Source organism: Phasianus colchicus, chromosome 5 (assembly GCF_987193195.1).
Source record: "Phasianus colchicus chromosome 5, bPhaCol1.hap1.1, whole genome shotgun sequence".
Taxonomy (NCBI): Eukaryota; Metazoa; Chordata; class Aves; order Galliformes; family Phasianidae; genus Phasianus; species Phasianus colchicus.
The window spans coordinates 30,952,075-30,977,966 of NC_143440.1; the positions used below are offsets into that span (position 1 = coordinate 30,952,075).

Sequence of the window (25,892 nt, forward strand, 5' to 3'; positions counted from 1 at the left end):
TCTGTCCTCAGTGCAGTGCTCAGTGAGCTAAACCCTCCTCCTGTGGCTAGCCCAAGACACTGTCATGTCCTCTGCAGGTCTGAACTCCCTTTGAGCCCAGCCTGACTGCCCTGACTGCTCTGGTGGCCTCTCTGAGTCTGAGTCTGACACAAGTATGGGAAACACCAGCTCACTACTCAGGGCCACTGAGGAAAGAAATGCGACTCCGCTCTGGATCTGACCTACATCTCCATGACTGATTGGAGCGGGCCTGGTCTGAAACATCTGAGCCATCCAGGCCAACACAAAATAGCCAAAACTGAACAGGCAGGAACCATGGTACCATAAAAAGTAAGCTAAAGGAAACATAGCTCCAGCTCAGCTAGCATGACACTCTGTATAGCAGTAATTAACTATGTTCTGAAGCAGGTTTCTGATATGCAGCTGGTTTTACAAAACTCCTTCCAAGAACAGAAGCAAGCATTTCAAGACTAGATTGCTACTTGTTGTAACTAGGCTGTCCTAGTTGCTGCCCAGGGATGGAGTACAACAGGTCTCTCTTTGGTAATGATATTCATACTTCCAGGGGGTAAACAGTATTTGAAAAAAATCACTGAATACACACTAGGATGGGACATAAAAGAATAATTCAATAAAAGAATAGCTAGGCAGTGTTTTATACTAAGATTAAGCTACCATTAACCCATTGCCCAAAGTGTACTTGGAGCTACACGGCATAGAATGAAGGCTGGCTGTGTAGCTTAGTGCAAGGGCCTCTACAATCACACTGTCAGCCTTCCTGTGTAAATGGTAGCTACATCTGAACAGAAAGAAGTATGTTTTGTATTATTATAGTGTTCATTTTCAAAGTTTACAACATACAAAGCATACAACAGATTTTCAGTGCTCTGAATGTTTGGAAAGGCTTAATTCACATGGTCGTTTCTTGAAGAAACTGTTCATAGCCTTATGGATCTCAAAATTTAAGAGCATTCTTTTCTTCCATTTATGAAACCAGTAATAATCTTTTGGTTTCATATTATGCACCATAGCTTTACAGACGTTTTTTTTATTATTATTTATCACCTCTAGCTGTCAACTGCTTGAGTTCCAAAACCATTTTCTGAGTAGTGAGCGAGTCCCCGACTGTGACAAGCTGTTTATACCAATAAGGCAGTACTGATGTTAATATATATATTCTATCTCCTGCGAGGTCAGATTACAGTCCAAAAAGCTCTTGATGTAATCTCTTTCAAAGACATATGTCTAAAAACCCTAAGTCCTTTCATTATAGTGAAAAAACATCAAGAATCCAATATACCATGAATGGCTGCATTTCAATAAAGTAGAAAAAAAGAATAAAGGAATGTAGAATAAGTTACTCTTGAACTGCTTGAACTCTTTAGTCTATGAGTGAATTATGGAAAATCTGACATAAAGCTAGGTAAAATGATGTAATTTCATTTCTGCTTCTGGGGGGAGAGGAGGAAAGAGGGGAACAATTGTGGTTTTGAACTCACTACAGAATGAACTCACTCTCATTCTCTGACCTATTCATTTCTCAATACTTATTTTTATAGCTCATGTTGCAGAGTTGTGTAATGGTAATTTATAGGGCAGCTCGACAGAACCAGGCAGACAACACTGAACATGATCCTTACTGTTGGTCAGTAGTCCAGCAGCCTACATTGCTACCTCTCTCTCTAAGTCTGTTTAAACTTTTCTCACAGAGAGTGCAATGAAAAGAAAAGCACACAACAAAAGGTGAGAAAGGATAGACTTTTACATAATTCATTCACTAACATTTCTGTAAGCCCCAAGAGCTGAGAGTCGGCAAGGATGGCATATTGAATTCCAAATGCAATTCAGAGAATGCCTACATAGGACAAATAGGTATTTTATTTTGTCTGAGCTTATTTTTCAGACTGTGAGCTCAACATTCAGCTCATCATTAAACTTCCAAAAGGATGCAAGTATGGATTGCCTGGAGTGCAGAACTGATAGTACATCTGTCACCTGTAGCTTCTTCCAAGTCCAGCCAGACAGAAACACCCACACCAGAGGCAAAATGTGGTTCCTATGTATAGGAAATTCTATTTTCAGCTACCGAGTAAACCAAAAATAAACTCCTACTCAAATGCAAGAGTTTCCTTCAGTCCTTTTTATTAATACTATTAAAATCCAAAGTTCAATTTTGATTTGCAAGAACTTTTCCTACTGAAGCAGTGTCAGGTGGCTGTATTCCAGTATCCTGTGAATATACTTTACATTCTTCCAAATAACTGGGCAGTTTCAAAAGGACAGTACTTTATATTTTGAAAAATATCCCTCAGTGGTTTTCTGTCAGCTGAAGCATCCAAAGCGTCTGCCCTCAAAAAAGATTTGGTGCTTTTGGCAGCATTTACAAACTAGTCTGTTTTTTCCAATTCTGAAACATTTTCTTTGCCAAAGAGTCATCTGAAATAATGTCCTTGCATAGAAAATACATGTTCAGTATGTTTTGTATTCATATACTGCGAAGAAGCCAATAAGGAAGAAGTTCTGAGGTACTGAAGGCTGGCACTGGTTTATGGCAAAGGGAGATACTTCCCCTTCAGATTGAAAATGAGGACTGGAAGATGGCAGAAGTGGTAACAAATCACTGGGATTTCTAAGACTATCTGGACCACATCAGTCCCACAACTGCAGAGTCATGAGACAGTGATTCAAAAGAGTGGTATAAGATCAACCTGTGGGGAAGACTACGGTAAAAATGGGAGAATGGTTGGACTAGTTGATCTTGCAGGTCATTTCCAACCTTATGATTCTATGATTCTGTGAAAAAAGTTAGCCCTTGCAAGGAGGGGAAGAGATGAACAGCAGACTTGTGATGTTCGGTTTTGGCTCGGCAATACCCTGGCTATGTAACTGGCATATGTGCCCAAGATGAAAATGCTGAAGAGTTGTAAACAGGAGAGCAATTCTGATGCTGCAACAGAAATCTCCGAATTCTAATTTATAAATGTTTTCACCACTATTTTGGGTGGGGTATCCATGATGTGCTTATCAAGAAGCCAGCCTTACAATTCAGATTATAGAATGCAACATTGTTCATCTTTTATGCAGAAGTTCTGAAAGAGAATAGGATTTGGAATCCACTCTATTTCAGATTTTGAGGGATTTGTATAGAAATCGCAGAAACCATAGTCTGCATTCCTGTATAAAAAGAAACAAATTCAAAGGGCTGCTGAGAATTTATGTATGCACAAAAGTTTTCAGATTCTACAACAGCACTCTAGAGTAAAGCTGGATATCATACTATGTCTGAGAAATCTAGCTACTCCCCTGGATGCCTCTTCTGCTCTGCAAACAGAAGCTATTATCCTTTTAGAAGAGCAGGACTAGTAAATACTCCTTATCTGCTTTTCTGTGAACTTGCATAGCTCTTACTGGGTGTTCTTCTTTGCCAGGGTTAACGCAGATTCTGCATCTTGCACTGATGTAGTTAAACAACGTGTATTCACTCCACAACTCCGGATACCACTTCTGCCCTATGATCAAATTGCTCCAGATGAGGTTCAGTCACAGGCCCCAGCTTGCAGACTAATACATCTATAGTCTAAAACATCATCACATTCAAATTATGGAAGAATGTTGCAGTATTATGACAACTATACTATTCTTGAGAATTAATATCTATTTTGGGGCAGCCTTTTCTTTCAAATTCCGTGATGACCTTTTTGTTCCCTCCTTATCTCCTTTCGCTAAGATAAATAAAATTTTCTAGAGAAATAAACACTACAGAACTTAAATACACGTACTTTCCACTCTCAGTCTCCCTAAGTTGAGCTTCTTTTGTTTTCCTTTGATTTACTTTTTTATTTTTATTTAAAACCTATCTCTTCTCAAGGTATAGTATGAAAACATTACATAAACTGTCAGAGTGTGCTTCAGGAAGTGGCCACCTACCCACAGTTACCAAAACGCTTAGAAAAATTACTAATTTTCTGTGTATATTTTCTTGAAGCACTTAAGACTTCTCCTCTGTCAAAATACCTGTATGAAATGCTTTGGTCTATATCATGAACAAGAGCAGATAAGATAATCAAATGGTCCCAGAGAGCATCAAAAACATGTAAAAGAGCAGATGAGAAGCAAGGGTTTCTCTTCTGCATTAATTACAAGTAGTGTCTGCTTATCATTTGTCTGCCTAGTAAATATTGTAAGTCTTGAATAAGCAATATTCAGCCATGGAACTTTACAGTACCTCCACTATTATACTTAACAGTGTAGAACATGAAAGTACTTGAATATAAGGTTGCACATTTCTGCAGTGGCTCTAATAAAAATGCTGCCAGATTTCATGTACCTGTCACAAACATGCTTGCACCAGAAGTTGTATCCAGAAGTCTATTCATGGAAAGCACGTGTTTTCCACAAGAAGCCTTCAATATCTACCAAGCACTACTATCTGCTGTTCTCACAGCCAAGGCGCAGACACTATGCCTGGATAAGTACAGTTACAACACAAAGAATTACAAAGAGCAGTCTTTCAGTGGACAATGAAGCATCAACAAATGATTCCTGGTCATTTAAAAACATTTTGAGCATTATACAATGGATAAAACTAAGATCAGCCTGAGCTCAGCTTATGCAAACCTCTTTGCAAGGCTAAGGATAGCAAGGGGGGCTTCTGAGCCCTCCAACTGGGGTAGCCTCCAGATCATCTGGCTGTGCACAGCCGTTGGGTGCAGCAGCAGATGTGCTGGGATGAGGATGCAAAGCTCAGACCCACTGGCATGCCTGGAGGCTAGGCCATACTATGGTCTGACTTTGGGTTGTGGCCTGCATGTGCAGAACAGCTGTGGCTAGGCAGAAAATCTCAAAGGCAGCCTGTAGACAGGATCCTTGCCCAATTTATCTGCTACAAATTGAGAGACCTCTTTGAATGGAGGTTTGGTAGAAGGCGCAAGTCCATGGGCAAGGAATGAGATGAAAGGCCTCATCTCATGGACAAACACAATCCTTGCTACACATGCACCAGGCGTAGGAGCACAACGCCACATTGAAGACCTGTGGAGCCTTCCCCAGGAGGTTTCTATGCTCATTGTCTATTTCACGTCACCCACTGAACAACCTGACTATCCTCTTTTCAGTTCCTCAGATTTCACCTACTCTGCTATTTACCCTGCTTTGTAGCAAGTTTTCTCTAATGCCTCCTGTTACACATTTCTCTACCTCAGAAGTCCTTTGCACTGCTGTTTCCATCACAGTTTTTCTTTGTTCTCAATCTCATGTTGCCTGACTAAGCTCAAAAATAGCATTTTTCAGCTCTTCCTCTGCTACTGATCACTAGATCTGAAAGAGTACTTCTGAGAGCTCCAAACATTTTCTATCACCTCCTTCGTCCTTCCCTTTCTGGGACCCTGCCAAAGGCAATAGAGCAGTCTTTGGACTTAGAGGGTCAGTCACACTGTACAAAGGTTTGTTAAATAAATTTTCCTTAAAAATAGCCTGCCCAGCTCTATTTGTGACACTGACCTGATATTTTTAGGCTTGTGATTTAATAATAAGAAAAACACAGTCCAGCTAAACTTGCCACCTGATTGCTATAACAGCAATCCAAAAGAACTTTTCCTCCTCTAGTGACAGCTGAATTGTGCTCTGTCTTTTCTTTAACTTTTTCTTTGGCTTCAATATTTGGATAATGTTTTGTTTGTGTTTTAGAGCTTGCTTACCAGGCGGTTTCTGCAATTGCTCATTGCTATACTTTTTCAGCAGGATATAGTTGAGATGTCAGATTTACTGACTAATCAGAATAAATGACACTAGTAATAAAAATATTCAGTGGATCTTTTTAATCAAAGAAAGAAAGGTAAATGAATAACCTAATATAATACTAGTTGCTGAGGAAGTATCGTCAAAAACTGTCTAACCTCTGGACCACTACATCTCTAGCAGCATGCTCTGCATAAGAGTCTTCCTTTTAGATTGTTTGTAGAAAAATAATAATGTTTCTTCAACATGGAACAGAGCAGACAGTTTAAAAAACCTTAATTTTATCATAGAACAAATTATTGATTTGATGGACATCAGTTGCCTAGATCTCAAGTACATATAGAAGCCTGTGTTTGTCAGATTTAATCACATTTCAGCTGTAACTAGTCCTTGGGAGACCACTGCTAAAATTTTCTTCAGTACATGTACCCAAGTTCTGTATGACTTTATTCATAAGTGCTGTTCAAAATTAGACAATCTGCCTTTCTCCACATGCTGGAACTTTTTTGCAGTAATTCTAAACTGCCTCATATATGCTCTGTAAAATTTTCTGCATCTGTGTGGTTTCTGAATTCCAAGTATGCTGGTGTGTTACCGTATTACAAATGTGTATGGCAGAATCTAATAAGTCTAATGGTTACTGCAGTGTTGCACATTAATATTGTGTCTGTAGGTCTTGGCAACAGGTAATATTTTTCTAAATGTGAGCATCGTGTTATGCATGGTCATCATGACTGCATCCGTGAATTAACTTCTGGATGTTGTGATATCTAGGCGCAAATCTATAGACAATCTAGATGTAGGGCTCCAGAGGGAAAAGGGAGACACAACACTGTGGGAAGACTCCATCCTGTTTTTTCCACCATATCCCAGGTTAATAGGATCCAGCACTGAAAGCAGTAGTACACTGAAGAGCACTGAGAGACTGAAGCATGCCATGGTACAGGAGGAACCGGATATCTTGGTAGGTCATGGCAGACAATGCCATTTTTGCAGTGAATGTTAAAACAATTGTCATGATGTATTACAACAGAATGCAAGACTCAGAATTTTAACAACTGAAACATCTGGTGGGTAACAGAGGAAGCCAAGCAGTTATATTCACCAACAATACTTCAGTGTCAGTTATATAGAGAAATAACAAAAGGAGCAGGCAGAAGTGCAGACAGGAAGAAAGAAGCAAACCCCCTTGTGACTGTTTTTGAATTTAAAAATAAGAAAATACTAAAAATAACAGCAACAAAACCAGAGAAGATTAAGAATCTTACGGCCTAACTTCAGCGTATGATACATTGTTTAAAGAGAGTTCAGGCTCCTATACCTACTTCACAGTGTGAAACATTGCTCTAGCCAAGTCCTTGCATAATATGGTGCAATCGTTTGGCTGAATGGATTAATGTATGTGAAAGTCCATATGGGAAGAAAATCCATTCTTGGGAGGTAATCTGTGTACCCAGGAGATGCTTTACAATTCTAGGAAAACACATCTCCATGTGAAAATAAGAAAGATTTTTTTCTCATCAATTCAATAAACCAAATAAAAATAGTTTCATTCTTCAGTGTTGAAGTATGTCATTTTTTTTTTTTTTAAACAAATGACAAGATGTGGTTATTTCCGCATACCCATTTTGGAGTGTCCCATCATAAGCAGAAAAATGAACTGTAATTCAGTTACTTATGAAGTCTAATAGGGACTGAAATCAAGGAATCAAATGCTGGAATTTCCTACTGTGTAGACATCCGAATGTGTACCAAGTCTAGAAAATAAATGATTCCTTTTCAAGCAAATATCTAATTCAAGGAAGCAAAGATTATTGAGGCTATCATCTCTGACACAGAGATATTTAATGGCAACTTGGTTTGTGACAAATTCTATGTGAGCTTAAATAAATGAAGTTTGAAACCAGAAATTTTGTTGTGCAATTATATTTATGTAATGTTCAAAAATAAAAGTTTATTGGCCAGAGTTTTGGAACACTTCCTATCTTGGTGCTTTGAAATACAAATAAGAACACATAAAATGTGTTAACACTCTCCACATGATTTCTCCATGTGACACTGAAGGATAAACATGCAGTTCTTCTTTTCTCTTTCACGGATGGGTAAAGTTTTTCATATTTACTGTGGAATAAGGCTATGCAAACAAGCAGAACAGATGACCCACATTAATGTTTCCCAGCAACAAATTTATCATGTGCAAAGCACTCGGTAAACAATAACTACCCAAATAGCCTTGTCATTCTTTTTTCCTTTTTTTTTTTTTTTCCAGGTGCCACTAGCTCAAAGATCATAACTAATATAACTTTCAAAGACAGATGAGTAATTTCAAGTACAGGCTGCCCTGCTAAAGAAGAACATGATTACGTTACTGTTTTGCATCGAGCAGAGCATGAGAAAATATTTGGATACAAGTGAGTATGCATGAAGATAGGAAGGCACTTCTAGAAGATTTTATTTAACTTGTTTATTAAGACTGGAATTCAGTTCAGCACAAAACTTTCTGTGGCTTGCTGGAAAAAGTTTTCAGACAAATGCGGAACAGCTGTGCTCTCCCTGAGTTGCACTAAGCAATGGTATTTGTCACAGCTTTCTAGCGAAAAGGGCCTGTCCAGCTGATGGCAATTTGAGGGACAAGAGGAAACTGCAGAATACATCTTAAATTGATGCCAGTTCAGCATATTCTCAGTTGGTCAAGAAGCAAATTACAATGGATTCAGAAGACTCAGTTGCTGTTAAGGTGATGCAGCACAAGCTAAGGAAGCTAGGCTGAGATTTAAAGAAAAAAAACCCATGAAAATGTGCTTGTGCAAATTGTGCAAAGTATAGAAGAAAAGAACAGGCATGGTTAAGAGAAACATAAGCAGAAGATATATGTTGAGTCCCAGCAACGTGGCATCAGGCTTAGGAGAATGTGCCCTAGCTATATTTTTGAGTTATGCAAAATGAGGCTACCTAATGTTTTCCTTTCCAGAAAATAGCAGAAATTCTGTCCTTAATAGGGTACTAGCATCACTTGAATTTTACAGATCTCTCTCTCATGTTGTAAAGTGGTCACACTTGCAAGGGATATATTTTCATTACAGCAACGCTAGTGAAGTCATGCTCTGAATCAACCCCTTTGCTTTTGGCAATCTGTTGAAATAGGTGCCATGACCAGCACCACTGATTCTACTTTTCTGCCAGGCCCCATTTGCATAAAAAACAAAACAAAACAAAACAAAAAAAAGAAGTAGTTTTTATGAAACTGTATTCCTGCTGGTGTTCACCAATAGATAGCAAAGTGAGAACAATACATAACTAGCATAATCAGTGAATGCCAAATTGTCAACCTCCTGAAAAAGCAGGTGCTGGATCTGAGATACTGGAAACTTGCTTAGCTGTTATTTACGTGGAGTTTTGTTTACCATTGTGAAACAGACAAATATCTCTGAGATTACCCTGCTCATCTGGAATACAGAAATCCATACTTGCTCCTCTGTTTATGTGAAATGAACCAGCCCCTTAAGCCCCTCCCTCCATGTCATAGTTTTATTCAGGGTAAGGCAGCAAGCTCCCTGGTTATAGCCTTTACATTGTAATCTCTGAAGCATAGAAAGGAACTGAGAATAACTATAGAGACATACTGCCTTGCAGATCCTAAGTTCTTACCTTAGTTCTAATCAAATAGGTAGGGTGTCACAATTTGACTTAATGATCATTAAAGTTTTCTGCTGCTGGATTCAGTGTAGTTTGATGAGCTGGCTGCCTGAGGAGAAAGTGGAGAATGCTTTATTATACTATTTAAATACCTATTTAAAATTTTCAGTTCAACAATACCTTAAACAATGCTATATAGATTTCTGGAATATATACAAGGATGAATCCAGATAAATAGCTAACACTTTTGCCATTAAAATCAAGCCCTCTCCAAAATAGTTACAAAAAAATAAAGGATAAAGAAAGAATAAAGAAATTAAAGAAGAACAGAGATAGAAACTTCAGGACCAATGATGTGATATCCAAAGAAGCACACAGTCATAGACTGTGATTTTCTGTATTTTGAGGTCTTTCAGTGTAGGTAATAAAGATGTAGTGACTTGAAACAGAGCTAGAAAATTAAGATTCATATCTTAAAGCAATGAGAATAAGTATCTAGGAGATTACCTAGTGTTCTAGCAAGTTTAGGATCTGCAAATGTTTGTGTGCTTGTTTCTGAAATAAATGGTGTTGTTCAAATGAGGATTAGTCAGGATAGTACTTTTGTTTCTTTTCTCAGTGGAAACTTACATTCACAGCAGTCCCTATAGGTTCATCAATACATATTCAGTAAAATCATAAAATGATTGTTTCAGAAATGAATCACATCCTTCATTTCATCATATCTTCATGTATTTGATCATATGACTACATTAAACACTCAGTTTAGTAACTACTGTGTACAAAAGCCCTCCCTCCCCCCCCAGATATTTTGAAAACCAAGGACTATAAATGTCAGTTATTAATATAGTGGCATTAGCAGTTGTACAGTACCAGGCTAGCCATTTTCTTTCAGGCTCAAGTCAACATCAGAGAGATGTGAGATACCATTTCTTACCACATCTATCATGTCACTGTGCACAAAGAAATGCCTGCTCCAGGTGACAGGTTGTTTTCCCATCTTTTGAATTAGCCACACCTTTTGGATACCTAAGTACTTTGTGTCAGTTCCTGCTCCCCCTTTCAAACTGAATGCTGTCCTGTACAGAGCTTTCATGAACTGGTCTGAAAATCAAAAACTGCAACTTGCTAATTTTGAAAAAGACGGAAAACTTAAATTTTTTTTTCTTTCTAAATCCAGACAAAGGCTTTTTAGGGATAGCTGATGATTTGTTACCAAGGTTAACATTCCAGTTTTTTTTTTTTTTCTTGTTTTAAATTGATCTCACTCCACCTGATGTTTTCTGCACCAGTTTTTTATGCATTCATAGTCTGACCATATCTGCATTATAACATGGTCACTCTAAAAGCCCTTATAATTTTTTTTAGTAATAACAGCAATGAAAGAAATAAAGCAGGGGAAATAAGGACACACCATTAAAAACAAGATTCCTATAAAGCTCTGTCTTCCCCAGCTAGGTGTGATATTGTTTATGAAGCAGCAGGAGGATACTCATTTTCTGGCTTCCAACACTCTGTCTGCCCTGGGAAACTTAATCTAACTAACAGTAGGCAAAAATATTATACTTTGACCAGACTTCACATACCATGGAGTGAAAGGGTTGGGACATACCTATTTTTGACCAAAAAGTTTCTAAAATTGAATCACTTTTGTGTTCCTGTTCTGTAAAGAAAATAAAAAATATTACATTTTGTGGTGAGCCACACAAAAATAAAAATCCTTTGGACTTTGATTGGAAAGAAAAAAAAAATCCAGCAATAATACACCCAGTAGCAGATTCAAAACATAATAAATCTTTCTTTTATTTTTCCTTTTTATTTTTGGACAACAAGGAGTGTCAAATTCTAACCTTTTGCCTAAAGAAGCTCAAAACTACTTCAAGCCTTTCTCCCAAGTATGGACATGCAAAGAGAAAGAATTAGCTAACAGAATAAGGGCAGTTCAGTTCTGCATTTCTTTGCCTCTTTCAATTAAGAAACAAGACAGAGAGATGATGAGACCTGCACATTCTCTGCCCCTTTTTTCAGCAAGTTTAAATATACTAGCAAGACGTGCAATAGAAGATACAGTTTGGCTCATTCAGTGTATGGCTGTCACAACAGGAGCTTCCAGAATTATGCTGCTGATTTAGGATTAGATTTATATATGTGGCTTTTGTTTATTATTGTCTAATTAGGTATTATGATACGATAGATATCGTGACAACAAGTAAGTGTCTGTGTGAGGTGCTTATAGATAGTAAAGTTCCTTGTCCCTCCTGAGAAGTAGAAAGCAAGTGTCTTATTTCTATTCTTACTTACATGCCCTCACAATATTTTCCTTGTATGATCAATCATTTGGAAGCAGAGTATAGTCTAGCAGACTTAACAATGAACTGAAAAACAAGAACTCATACTTGATTTATCACTAATGGAATACTCAGCCTTTGGCAGCCTTAATAATATTCTTCTTGAACATTTCCCAGCTGTGTCAGGCAAAGCTGTATCCAACAGTATTCATATTGCAATTACTTAATAGGCCTTGTTTTCTTTTTCCTCAGCTACATGGATTATTCAGATAAGACTACAGTGCAATCTATCAGCTCACATCACTTATATTATAGAATAAAGGCTTTCATGACACAATGCAGCTTTCAAGTGATAGCTAACTCCAAGTATGGAGCTAACTCCTAAATGGAACTGTCTTTATCTGAAGCATGTGCAGAACTATGCTTGAGGGTCAGAAATAAAACAGATAACTTGGAAGCTTATTCCACCATGGAGTTTCCTTGGCAACATATTCTATAATTGTCACATACCACAAAAAGGCCAAAGATCATGCAACTTCTGTGCTAGATCTTACATCAAGGTTTTCTTACTGTCATCAAGAAACTAGGTGCTACACCATATTGAGGCATTTGTGTCATCAGCATGAAAGGCATAGCATTCGCTTTTCTGTTGCGGTATGTTGCAATACTTGTTCTATAAATATGTGAGTGCAAATAACAAAGACTTAACCATAACCTTTAAGACTTCAGAGACTTTATAACATTCAGCTGTGGAAAGCAACAAAGAAAAGCAAAATCCTTGACAGGACGGAAGCGCAGCTTTCTAATTATGACTGGCTATGCTATTTGGTAGGAAAAAAATGTTAGAAACTTGAGATGTAATCTTCCACAGTTTGTGTATGTGAGTGCTGCTTTGAAAGTAATACCTTTTGTTTTATTACATTCGTCCATGACGTCAGACTTGGATGTTGGTGGTATGGCAGAAGAGGCTGGACCTTCCTACCAATATTCCATTGCACTTTGCTGCTGTGCGACGGATGGCAGCAGTGGGGCAGTCTGACAAAATGGTGTCTGACATGGAAATGCGGATGAAGCAAAGTTGTGGAACTGAATTCCTCCATGAAGAAAAAATGGCACTCACTGACATTCATGGATATTTGCTGAACGTTTGTGGAGACCAAACAGTGGACATGAACACAGTGAGGTGATGGGGTTGTGTTTCAGCAGTGGGCCACCTCCACTGATACAGATTTTTACAAGCATGGCATCCAGGATCTTGTTCATCACTGGCAAAAATGCATAGTTAATGGCAATGACTATGTTGAAAAATAGTTTTTAGCTGAGAATTTGCTCTAACAAATAGAGTTATCATGCTCCTTGAAGCTGTGGAGATTTCCATGGAAATGAACAGGAGGCATTGCTTTTGGAGCAACCTACAAACAAAAATGGCAGGTAGGAGGTGACTTTTAAGATTAGGATATAGGATGAAGAGTGATCTGTATCTTTTGCACCATCCAGAACATTTCAGAATAGGATTGTACAAATATTATGTTTAAAATGAAGAAATGAAAAGGGACACCTTTTTTCACGTTCTGCTTATCCTTGTTACAAAAATACCTTGGAATTATTAGATTTCACATATATCTCATAGAGTGCTAATATGGTATAGCTTTTCAAGACTGATTCAGAAATTATTTCTTCTTCTTTATGTTAAGTGTTTTACAAATGCCTCCCTAAGAGGAAAGAGGCACTGCCATATTACACACACAGAAAAAGATTAGTTAAGCCTTCTGTATATAAGAGATCCAATTTAGTACATCAAACATTTATTTCCTGGCAATACCATCTTTTTTTTGTTGTTGTTCCCTTCCGAGCATGTCTAAGGAATGCCTGGGATTACCTAGTGTCTGGGAAATCAAGAACAATAAGTTTTGTTCAGCTGATCCTAAGACAGATAAGTAATCAGATATTACTGAAAGGAAAAAAAAAAACAAAAAAAAACTAAATCCAGCTGGGTGATAAAAATATAGTGCAACATCTGGAAGAAAATTCACTTTTTTTAGAGATCAGACTGTGTTTTAACTTACTACAGGTCAAACAGAATAAATGAAATGCATCACTTAATTATGAATATTATGATAGACCTTTTGTTTTATTTATTGGTTGTACTGAAGTACCACCCAAATACTGTGTTATTTATATATGCTGGCTAATATGGCTTCTTCAAAAAAACAGACTGCTCAAACTTCCATCCTACACTTTGGATGTGACGGATATGATTAATCAAACATTAGAATGTTGAATGCTTTATCATTTATTATTACTTTACCAAAATCAATCCACAGAGATTCATTAAAAAAAATAATAATAATTAGATTTATTATGTGCAAATAGACATCCTTGTAATAGAAAACCTCAGAAGTTTCAGAAAGTTACAATTTTCCAAAAAAAATCCCTTTGTTTTTTCCTTCCTTCTAGTCCAGACCAGACTCTCTCCATCCTTTAATTCTGTTTCCTAGCAAGCCCTCTGCTTTAGAGATACAAGCCCTAAAATGTATCTTTTGGTTATTTGTACGACAGTGTTTCACATTCTCCTATAGAGCCAGACAGTTACAGTCAAGTCCCAGCAATGAGTGGCACTGTTCCATGCCGTAGAAATCCAGAGTGGGTCCAACCAGTGTGCCTTTTACACGGGATATGAGTCAATCCGCTTCAGAATAGTTGGCAAAGTCTCAGTATGTATTGAAAAATACGATTTACTGAAATGCTACTGGAGACTGGGAGAGATGAAGTTCAGCCTGGCTGAGCTCAACAGACCTAGATGCATTACCAATGGAGTCATATCTGCAACTCCTGCCAGATCATTCACGGCAATATACAAAGCCCTCCACTGTTCCTTACTGCATGGAAAGTGGTAATGACTGCTGCTTTTCTGCCTGATTCTATCTGGGGACCATTTTATATCTTAGTGCATTAAACAGTGGATGTAGACTTATGCATGACAGATCTTCTCAGAGGTCTAATGCTGACCTCCCATGAAGTGCTTGCATCCCAGTCACTGCCTGACTCAGTCCTCTGAGTCTGATCTAGGCTGACTCTAGAAAACCAGAAAGTATGAACTTCTAGCTTTCTCGATTCATTTGAGGAGCAAGGTTGTACCTGAGTTTGTCTGGAAGAAACATACTTTTGGGAAAAGCTATTTTTCATTTTGACTTACTTCAGAATACATATTAGTTCATTCAGAGTTTTTATTAATCATAAACAAAATTTTCCTTTCAGTTAAGTTTGTGCGTGCTTTATCAGCAAGCAACCTCAGGTTGCCTTGGTTTAGCAGCAAGTTTGGCCAAATTCTTTTTATTCATACAGGCAACTGACAATTATTTTAAACCTGACTGACCTGTACAAAAGTATTACCTTCTAGCTGGAAGTAAATGCAGCACAAGGAGTTGTGTAAATTATTTCAATAGGCCTCTCAAACCACTGTCCAAAGAGCACAGCTGAATGAACTACAATTCAGGAAATGGCTTGTTTTAATTGCACTTGGGCAAAAGAGATGATAACAGCCTTATCTCATGAACTTCTAAACTGTCTATCATATGAATCCCTCTCATGTTTCTGAATTGCAAACAGTAAAGTCTTGCTCTTACCTTCTTTAACACAGGGAGAGAGGGAGGGAGATCTTCCTTTCATTTCTTACTAATGCCTGAGCTGGGGTGTGGGGTGGGAATTGATGTGATTCTGGATCTGATTTTGATTCAGCTTATTGTAAAGCAGAAGGAGTTACACCAAAAATAAACTATCTTAAAACATGAGAGGAGAGCTTAATACATTATTAATATGTTGTTAATGAAAAAGTTACTATAATGAGTAATTTGTAATAAGTTGCTAGAGATACTCTCCTAAGTGTCTTTCCCAGCATTATCTTTACAATTTTTTATGATTGTATTCTGGCTTTACTAGAGAGCAAGCTAATATGCAACCTAGGAAGGAAATACTATTCACTGTACATATTTCTACCAGCCCAACTGCAATGGTTTAATGAAAAATACACTTTAGACCTGGATGACACATGGTGATAAATCAAGCATACTTGAGATGCTGGTGACTGAATCGTGGAATAAAGCATGTAAATAAATTTGGAGTAAATCAGATAAATATTATTACTGATATGGGACTACACACATTCCTCGTTTCACAGAGTTTCTTATTTCATACTTCAGTTAAAATGGGGTTTTGGCAATGTTTAATAATGGAGTAGTTGAAAGAAACCCTAGGACAGTTCCCATGAAATATAAAAATTGTGCAGTTCAACACAAGCTTGAACTATCCTGAATTTTTCCAACAAGCCTGTTTCTAAGTAGTAACACTTTTTCTTCTCTTCAGTGCACTGTGTTAGAGACAAACTTCTGATGATGCTAGAAAAGCTAGCTAGCTTTCTGTGCTAAAAGCCCAAACAAAACCAAGTACGCCAAGCGTGAAATGATTAGGCATAAAATTAGAGCATTAGTTGCCTCCAGAAAACAAACAAACAAACAAACAAAAAAAAACCAAACAAACAAACAAAGACATGATATAAGAAAATGGGCATCTGGCAGCATCAGCAACAAACAGCAAAAGGTGATTCTGTCCAAGAGCAAATGTAAATCATATTATAACTGGATCAGTTACAGATTTACACAGATGTTACCAGTAGACAGCTCATGATATAAAGAGAAATTACTCAGCCTCCTCTACTTGGAACCTACTTTACTGAGTGAGAGCACCATGAAAGCTTGCAGAATTTGAACAGCATCCAGATTCAGGACCCTGACAGGTACCTCTCAATGTAAGCTTGGAGTGCAGACCCAGTTTGCAAGTTCTTCTCGGAAGGTTTACCAGATACATGTCATTTCCCAGAAATATCTCTGTTGTTTAATGGGAAATAGCATCCATAGCCACAGTCTGCCTCACAGTCTTAAAATGTCACCTATTGCTCTGGTGTTTCTAGAAATAGCCTTTGATTTAACAGCAAGCAGAAAAAATTTTTTAAAACACATCTCTAATTAGCAAGTCCTTGGTGAGCTATCTGGAAATATCCTCACTAATCAACTGGAGGAAATATTTTCAGTGTGACAGGAATGATAATAGCAGGGCCCCTATGAAATGGCAGTGAGAAGAAAGAGTAGGAACTCATTTCTCAGGAAGGGAAAAGACTGTAGATGCTTCATGCATATTTGCCAACCAAAAGCTGAGAAATAAACCAAACTAGGACTTTTAAGACCACATTTAAAACCATTTTAAAATATGGCTAAGAAAAGTCATCCCATAGTGCAGCAAAAGTTAATCATTTTAAGAACAGACATAAGGTCTGTGTATGCTGTTTGCTAAAAGCAGTATCCTTTCTCTGAGTATGATTTATTTGAATAAACAGATTTACATCTTTTTGTTGTTGCTGTTGTTGGATATGGACACTGAACTAAAGCTAGAGTAGCTGTATCACTGCTGGGAAGTGATTCTCAGGTTAATTCAGCAAGAAATTTATACCAGACACTGCAGTACAGGCTTCTACTTTGTCTCATTCTGATAGAAAATGAAGTCAGAATATTTGCTCTCTCTCCATTCTTCCAAAAAGCATAATCATACAAGCTTACAGGTGAGCACTTCTGACAGTTAGGAGAGATTGAATTCCTGCAAAATTCACATATGTAAATATCTGCATGTTTCATGTTCATGAAAATACAGCACGATAACTGAAGTTGCTTTTAACTTTATTCGCCAAGAAATAATCATGGCTACAAATACCAGAGAATAAATACCCAAATGAAAGCAATTTTCAGGCTGGGAATGAAAATTGATACCCACTTGCAAACTTTTGATTTTTTTTTTTCCTTGTCCAAGAAAATTGTTGGACTAAAAAAATAAATAAAAATTGGCAATGTGAAATTCATGACTAAGATTATGATAGCAAATCAATTTGCATAAACAGTACAACTGAACAAATATTTGGTTCCTAAACACGTTTCTGTTTGAAGCATTCAAGAAGCTTTTATAAAAGCCAGGTTGAAGAGACTGTAGAAATTATTATCCTATTTTCTAAGTATAATATGAACTGTCAAGGAACTGCTCACATTATTTCCAGTTATGCATTCCTCAGATACAAACAGAAATTCTCTGCATATTACTCTGTTCATTATGAATTCTTCCAGGTAAAGGCAGAATTAGCTTTGGCCTTTTATAGACAGTTAAGAGCTGCACCTGCTTCACTCTGTTTTATGTAACAAAAAAATCCATATTATCTATTTTTTTCCACAATAGTGTTTAACAGCCCATTTTTAAAGCACAGTTTGAACAATGAGTAAAAAGCCAAGGATGTCTTTCATTTCTGGATTTCCTTTTTTGGTATTTGTTTTGTGAAGTAGCCTATTACTGTGAAGAAACAGTAGCAAGCTTACATCTCTTAATGAATGAAAAAAAAAAATGGGGTGGTGTGTGGGGGGAACTAGTCCACATCAGCAATTGTCAGCTAAATTTCATTCATTTGAAAAAGCTCTGCCATTTTCACCAGCCAGCATTCTCCGTTTACTATTTTATATCAGATACACAATTCAGTCACGTTTTCTGAAGATCTTACTTGAATCTCTTTTACAGTATTGTTCCTATGTAGCACACTGCTAACCAAGGCTGTCAAAATTTAATTTATTACATTTGATGAGTATGGAGAGAAGGCTAAACCCACCAAAGTAAAGATATGTGGCAGATATTAAATGTTTTTATATCTGAATCACTGTACCAAATTAGTACATTTCTAACAGAGGAAACAGCTTTACTTATAAGAAAAAAGAAACTGCAGTATTTCCTAGTGGAAGGATTTTAGCCTCAGATAACAATAACAATTCACTTTGATTTGACATTGTCTTGAACATGGCTCTGAACACACCTAAGGCATCAGATCTACTCTTCAGTGTACAAACCAGCATGGCAGGCAGCAAAGTCTGAAGGATATTCTCAGTAACCCAGTAAGTCCTGAATGTTGCTCTTTGTCCTCTGCTGCAGTTCAGACATCTGGCATACCTCAGGCAAAACTGCTTTGCTACACAAACTAATCCCTTCCACCGCCTCTTCTGTTGCTCAGTGTTTATGGAAGATCCTAATGCTCCCTCACGCTGCTTTCATTAGACTTCAGCAGTTTCTTACCTTTCCCTTTCACTGTTTACAGGTCTTAGTCATTTAGACATAATGGGCCAGATTCTGGACACCGTTAACTGAGTAAAAGTGGTTTTGACAACAGAATTTAATCAACTGAGAAACTGCAGAATTTGTGTGAATTACTTTGCAGACAAGATTTCTCAAAGAAATTAGAGTGCTGGACCACCATCGATGCCTAGAAACAGCATGGACATCTTAGGGGTTCATGTTAAAATAGAATATTCTTTTCCCTTCAAAAACCACCCACCAATGCACACCTGATCCTGCAAGAAAACAGCTGTTGAGACCATATTCAGGTTTTGAAGGAGCTGGAGGCAGGTTGAATAGAACTTGGGGAGTCTGTGTCAATTTTAAACAGCTATGTGTCATTCTATCGAAAGAGTTATGCAACATAACAGCAGTCAGTCTGTCTATACATGCTTCCCTTCAGCAAGCATGAACACCACTTATTTGGGCTAATTAGCCTAAGACAAAGAGGTTTTACACTAACATGTTCCACAAAGACACTACAGATACATTCACAGGAGATATGGAAGATCAAACCACCAAAATTCAAGTTATGCTAGTTCTCAGAAAAGTAAATGATACAATAGACAATTCAGAGGGAAAGGATCCATGGGCTGAGAAAGAAAGGGAAGTATGGATTCATGCTACCTAGGGATTAGAGACTGAAACAAAGGAAGCTGCATAGCATTAATTTCCATTCTGCTGGTTCTGTGGCTGTGGCAAATCACTGGAACGCAAATAATTCTCAGAAAATCTAAAGTTTCAAATCTCAACACAACACCCTGTGTTTCTTTTCCAAGCAGAGAAAAAAAAAATACTTAATTTTCTTTACTCCTGAACATCATAAACATACTATAAGATGATATGAGCAAAATGTTTGAGATGCTTTCTACAAAAGGGAGTGAGGTGAGCCTGAGTATGCCAGTGTTTAGGGGGCTATATTGTTTTAGACAATTTTTTGAAAATGAGTTCTAGCCAGCTTTTCAAATATGTCTCATGCTCAGTGTAAAAGAGGCTCTCCTGTGTTAATTCAAAGTACTCTGAATCCCAGACACAACACAACACTCAGCAGCTCATAAATTTGTCAATGGATGAATTTAGCTTAAGAAAAATAAGCTGCATGAATTATAGGTGTGGCAGGGAGCACCACCTATATTCTTAAAGCTGTTTTGACTCTTTCCAGTTGTATGTAATTTGTTATAACTTTGCCAAATTTTAACTTTCAGTTCAGATTTTTTTCTACTTTTAGTTAGAAACCTTCCATACAGTTACCTGCTATTTGAGTTATTTGGGGAATTTTCAGTCAAAACAGCTCAGCAATTTCTAAGAGCAAATGGGTAGGGAGGGGCAGGAAAGAAGCAGCTTTTTCTGTCCACAGTGATAAATGCCTTTGTTCTTTACGATGCTAAAGTGCCCCCAGGTTTTGGTGCAGGATCTCCCTCTCCTAAGTGCGAGACTCACCAGAACTTCAAATGGGAAACAGAATACACAATTTGTACATGAAAACTGTAATAGATATTCACTAAGTGGTAAATATTTCCTAAATATCTGCCTAAAATTCACTGGCAGCTCCCTGGAGCAGGGGACCAGTAGGGTCAGGGGCCTGTCCCATCATTGTTACCAGGAACAGAGAAGCCAGGGTCACCAAGCATCTCTCTGGGGACAGGAACAGGCTAAGGCTAGGCTGTGGGCCCACAGGTGGGCTCAGCTCTGCAGGGCCCACGGTCAGGTATGGTATGGCTGTGGTGCCTTGCTGCAGCCTCACTAGGCAGGCCTAATGGCCCTGGGGCTGACATGGTCAAGGATCAGGGAAACCCAGGGACAAATAAGTCCATCAGTGTGTCCAGAGCCTTGACAAACAAATAGAAAAAGAAGATGGCCTCTTCTCCTCTCCCAGTCCACCAGGGAATCTCAAAATCATCAAATCAAAAGGGTTGGAAGGGTCCTCTGGAGATCGTGTCCAATCCCCCTACTAAAGCAGATTCCCTAGAGTAGGTTGCACAGGAAACTGTCCAGACAGATTTTTAATATCTCCAGAGCATAGTCCACAACCTCTCTGAGGAGTTTGTTCCAGTGCTCTATCATCCTCAAAGTAAAGTTCTTTGTTATGTTCAGAATGGGGAAGATCTGACAAGAGAAGAACCAAAATGAAAAAGATGTATAATGATGAGAAGGATGAAACTGGGAAGGATAACTATGAGAAACAAGAATGGAATCAGAGTAGAAGAAATGGGGAAATGGGATAATGAGAGAGAGACAACGTAAGACTGGCAAAGAACCTTTTGAGCAGGCTATGTTGTAGGAAGAGTTTGGCTCAGCTAGTTTATATTTCTCTGCAAAAAAAAAAAAAACAAAAACAACTGGATGGGAATCCAAATCTGTTGAATATAAATGCATTTCATCATTCAATAAGTAGATGTAAAATTCATGCCTGAAATACCACTGCACAAATGTAATGATAGTCTACTGCTTTAATCAGGTTTTCCAAATTAGTGTGAGCAGTAGAAGTCTACCTAGTGAATGTGAAAAGTCTTGACAGTAACCAATGGTGATCTGAACATAATACCACATAAACAGGTTTCTGATTGTTTCAATGCCCACTTTTGATAAAACTTTTATGATATATTTTTTTAAATGTATATAACATTGCAAAAATCAAGCAAGCTGGTTTGGTTAAGTTGGCATAGTGGTATGAGAATATTTGTGTTCTAATATCACTTTTGGCAAAATTGACTTAAAAATACCTGATGTTAGTGTAGCAGACTGAGACAGTCAGTTTGGGTGGTCCTGGATTCTTTCCAAGCCATCTGCTCATCACTAGTCGAATAAGCCCTATTTGGGATTCAAATAAATCCTTTGTCTATGCTACCAATATACTTTATCAGTGCATGCATTTTCCAGATTACATCAATTTAAAAATGCCATTCTATCAAAGTTGTACTGATAAGCTTATTATTAATACCTGAGGCGTGGCGGTAATGGAAATATCTGGAAATGTAGCTCTGAAACTGAATGACCAGAGGAAGGAAACAAGACCACAACAAAATTCCAAGGTTACTGTATATGATCCAAAGGCAGTAGGAGCAAAGAACTTAATGAAAAAAAACAACCAAACATTAAAATAAAATATGCAATGGGTTCCTCAGAAATTGCTAGATAATAAAAGCAGGTCAATTTGTGACTGCCTGAAGCTGTGAAAATGCAGTCAGCATTAATGCTTTAAATTGGACCTTTTCTTTTAATTTTTTTAATCTATGTGGAGCTATAATCCAGCAAGATTCTAAAGCATTTTGAAGTAATAACTCACTTTTGTGTGAAACACTGTCACTTTTGGTGCAAAAAAATCTTCCCAAGTAGGCTTTCCACAATAGGAGAATTCTTTAATTTAATTAAGAGAAGGAAGTGAGTAATAATTTTCTCCAATTGAAAATATGTAAGTCATTTAAGTAGGCTAAATGCAATGAGCAGAACTGGAATTCATAAGGCAAACAAGGATTAAATACTCTGCTGTTACAAAACATTCCTTGGATACCTTGAAAGCCACAAGAGACAGATCGTCAGTTTTCTATCTCCTCTGACTGGGCAAAGTCAGCAATGTAACTTGTTGCTTCCACATTCAACCTAGAAGGATCTCAAGGCGCATCCACTTTTTTCAGCTATAAAAGACAATGGTTTGGTTCTCACTTTATTTGCTAGCATTTTTTCCTTTGGCATGCATGTTTTTGTGGATGCCTCCTCTGCATCATTGTCAGTGACCCACCCTGGTAATGTGCTTTATGATTTCAGCTTTATCATATCTTTCTGCTACTTACTTATTCTATTTGCCATAGAAGGATTTCTCATTTCTCAGCTCTAAAGTTCTTGTGAATACATTTAGATGGGGCACTGAGGGATGTAGTCTACTTATCATAATGGTGATGAGTAACAACTGAACTAGTTGATCTTAGAGGTCTTTTCCAACCTTAACAATTCTATGATCAGAGAAGCAAGATTACTTATTGCTTATGATTCTAACATGCAATAGAGGGCCCCATTGTCTCTGCTGGAACTGGCTCTTGATTGTTCCTCATAGCATTCCTACAAATCACAGAGTAAATTATTCAGAAACTCTTACTGAGAGTTTCACCATTTCTCCTTCTGCTTTCACAATAGAACAAATTTCTAGTTATAGAAAATGAGAGGAGAAAAGCAAGCATTATATGGGTGTTAGAAAGTAGATCCTAAGGCTTAGAGCTTATGACAGTTATCACCGTTTTGTTACAGTGTTAGCAAATCAGTAGGCAGAATAAGATTTTTAAATAAGAAAGAATATTATCCTTAAGGCTCAATATGTCATTGTGATAGATTCCTATATTCTGAATGTCTCACTGAGTACAAATGAACTGAAACACTTGTATGAATATCTGAGAGGTCCACATTTCAGCATCTGTTAATAAAACTCTCTTACAGTGACTTTTTCATAAACAGAAAATCAAAACTGCATATATGCCTGCAAACACGTGTGCATTCATGCCTGTGACTTAGTCACAAAAATAAGATATATCCACATACATATACAAATGTGTGGATTACGTATAAATTGCAGACATTCATTATATTTTTGGTTGGATGCTTTTATGCTCGTGATAGCAAAAACATTCCCTAAGGTCATGCTAGTAGGCACCATGTCAAAACCAAACAAAGAGCCAGTTTAGTTGACTGTATGAGCCGGAGTGCACAGAAGCTTCCCCATTTTCCTACACAGGTGGATTTTGTGGATCTACTCTCCCTCTACATTCTGTCGCTCCTTATTAGTTATGATATTGAGGACTCCAGCTCTTAAATGATTGTCATTTTATCCTAGGAGATTATAGAAACCTGGCAGCAAGTTGCCTGGCTGGCTACACCAAAAAACACGCCGTTCTGCTTTAGAAAATCAGTGTTATTCTAGCACAACTATATCATGGCCTTTTTTCATGTCATTCTAAATCCTATGCTGTTTATAGCATTTGCATGATAAATATGTCTGAAAGGAAAGCTTGGAAAGTGCTTCCCGAGTGTGTTAACTATTTGAAGGATACACAGACCTCTCATTCTAGATTCACTTAGTAAATGGATGTTCTTCTAGTTAGTCATAGTTTCTGAACTATTTTATGTACTTTCAGCCACCAACACATTCAAAAACAGGTAAATGAAGTGCTCTCAGGTCTATCTTGAGGCACAGCCCATGACCAGAATTTGTCCAAGTAGCAATGTTGTGTCTTCAGGCATAAGTTCCTCTGGATAGACTGCTCTTAGGGTGTGTTAAAGATACGTTTGCCTTCTATGTTTCATAGACTACCTATACTGACTCGTTATAGCCTATAGGAGATGACTGTACCATCCTGACTTCCATACTCATGCAATACTTATTCTTCTGCCCCATTTATCTGTATGCACTTGACATCTCTGATCTTATTCTTGAGTGCAAAGTCTTCTTTCCACCATGTAGTACATAAAAGGAAGTAGACCTGTCTGGGGGACCTTCTGGCTGCTGTGCTTAAATAACTTTCATTCTCCACACATCGTTATGATACCTTATATGCTACATACTCTCATCCAACATTCAGCTGACTAAGGTTTAAGATACTAAAAATTGCAAATTACTTAATCTGTTATTCTATCTTAACCATTTAGTAGTAACATATTAGAAATTGTCTTTGATATTTCCCCTTTTATTCCAGGTTTGGACTGTGCTTTATTACTCGTCTTCAAAGCCTCTTTGTTGTTGAGTTTTTACCTTGTTTAAGCAAAAGCATACAAAGAAGATGCTGTTCAGTGTTTGCGTATTTTTCAGTATGTCCGCTTCCTCCCCACAGATACAAGGTAGCCCTGTTTGTAGTAAAGCATTTCTGGTGGACCAAATGATTGCTCTAAGAGACTTAGCTGTTGGCTGTAGCTGTATACTATTCCTAATGCCTGTTCTCCTTTCAAATTCAAATCAGACATATAAACGTGCATGTATTTTAAATATTATTTCTATATACAGACTAAGCTTTTAGGAGAATATATCTTAAATATCTGAATAAAGTGTATTTGAAAATTTAAATGGGTTGTTTTAAAATCTGTTTTAGGAAACTACATAAAGCCATTCAAGTATTTTAATTACCAGTTCAAAATCCAGTCCTGAAGCCATCACATTTTCCTAATTCAAATTTCTTCTGCAATAAACATGAGTTGTCAACCCAAATAAAGGTTGAATATGAAGGCCTATTCTAGGATGTAGGCACTACTATTCAGCAGAGTACTTAACAGGCTATCTTTAAGTGAGGCTTAGAGTGGTTACACATCAACATTAAAATAAATAAACAAACAGATAAACAAATAAATCTTTACTTTCTGAGTAACGTCTAATGTAACAGCACAGTCAATCCAGCTGGTATGAAATAAACTTATTGACTTGAATTCATGCTGAAATTGGAGACTGTTCAGAAGAGAGTTCGGAAGAGAGGAACAATTTCTTTTATAAATCTATGAAGTACTTAAAACATTGTTAGTGCTCTTAAAATAGAGATTGTTGTAATTACAAACAACAACCACAGTGTCTATTTTCATAATAAACTATCAGCATATACTTTCCTATACATACAGTAGAGACCACAATCAACCATGCATGTGTTTTAAGTACTGGTGAATAGGCTCTGAAATCTCAAATCTCTCCTCCCACAGCTCCTACCTTCATCTAATCCAAATACACTTATTTTTTTCCTTTCCCTCCAGGATTCAGAAATTTTACATAATAGTTTATCTTTCCTCTATTTAGGTTCCTTTTAAAATTGAAACAATATAAGCATTAACAGGGCTTTTCTTGAAAAGTTCCTAGTGAAATCAAAGAAGAGATGACAAAGCACATAAAACAAAAAGTGTTCTCATGCTATTGAAAGTCCAGTTTTATTGCCTAGTGAACTTCCATGCTCCACATAGACTATAAACTTTTTCACGTATGTTTTCTTGGACTCCTATAATCCCATAGCAGGAACATCTCATCCTTAAAACAAACCTTGTCCAGTGCTGTTACCAGCCATACACTTCAACAGTAAAATG

The 25,892-nt window shown here is 37.4% G+C and overlaps 1 long non-coding RNA gene across 7 annotated transcripts in view; it reads left to right on the top strand.

Moving 5' to 3' along the window:
* Positions 1-21,190, top strand: part of LOC116229307 (uncharacterized) — a 270,405-nt gene extending 249,215 nt beyond the window's left edge. For 5 of the 7 annotated variants that reach the window (XR_016466917.1, XR_016466918.1, XR_016466912.1 and 2 more), the window contains 3 exons: positions 6,610-6,700; positions 8,006-8,147; positions 11,913-21,190. This is a non-coding gene — a long non-coding RNA (uncharacterized LOC116229307). The remainder of the gene's footprint in view (positions 1-6,609; positions 6,701-8,005; positions 8,148-11,912) is intronic. The other 2 variants (XR_016466914.1, XR_016466916.1) reach the window with 2 other exon arrangements.
* Positions 21,191-25,892: the final 4,702 nt, after the last annotated feature.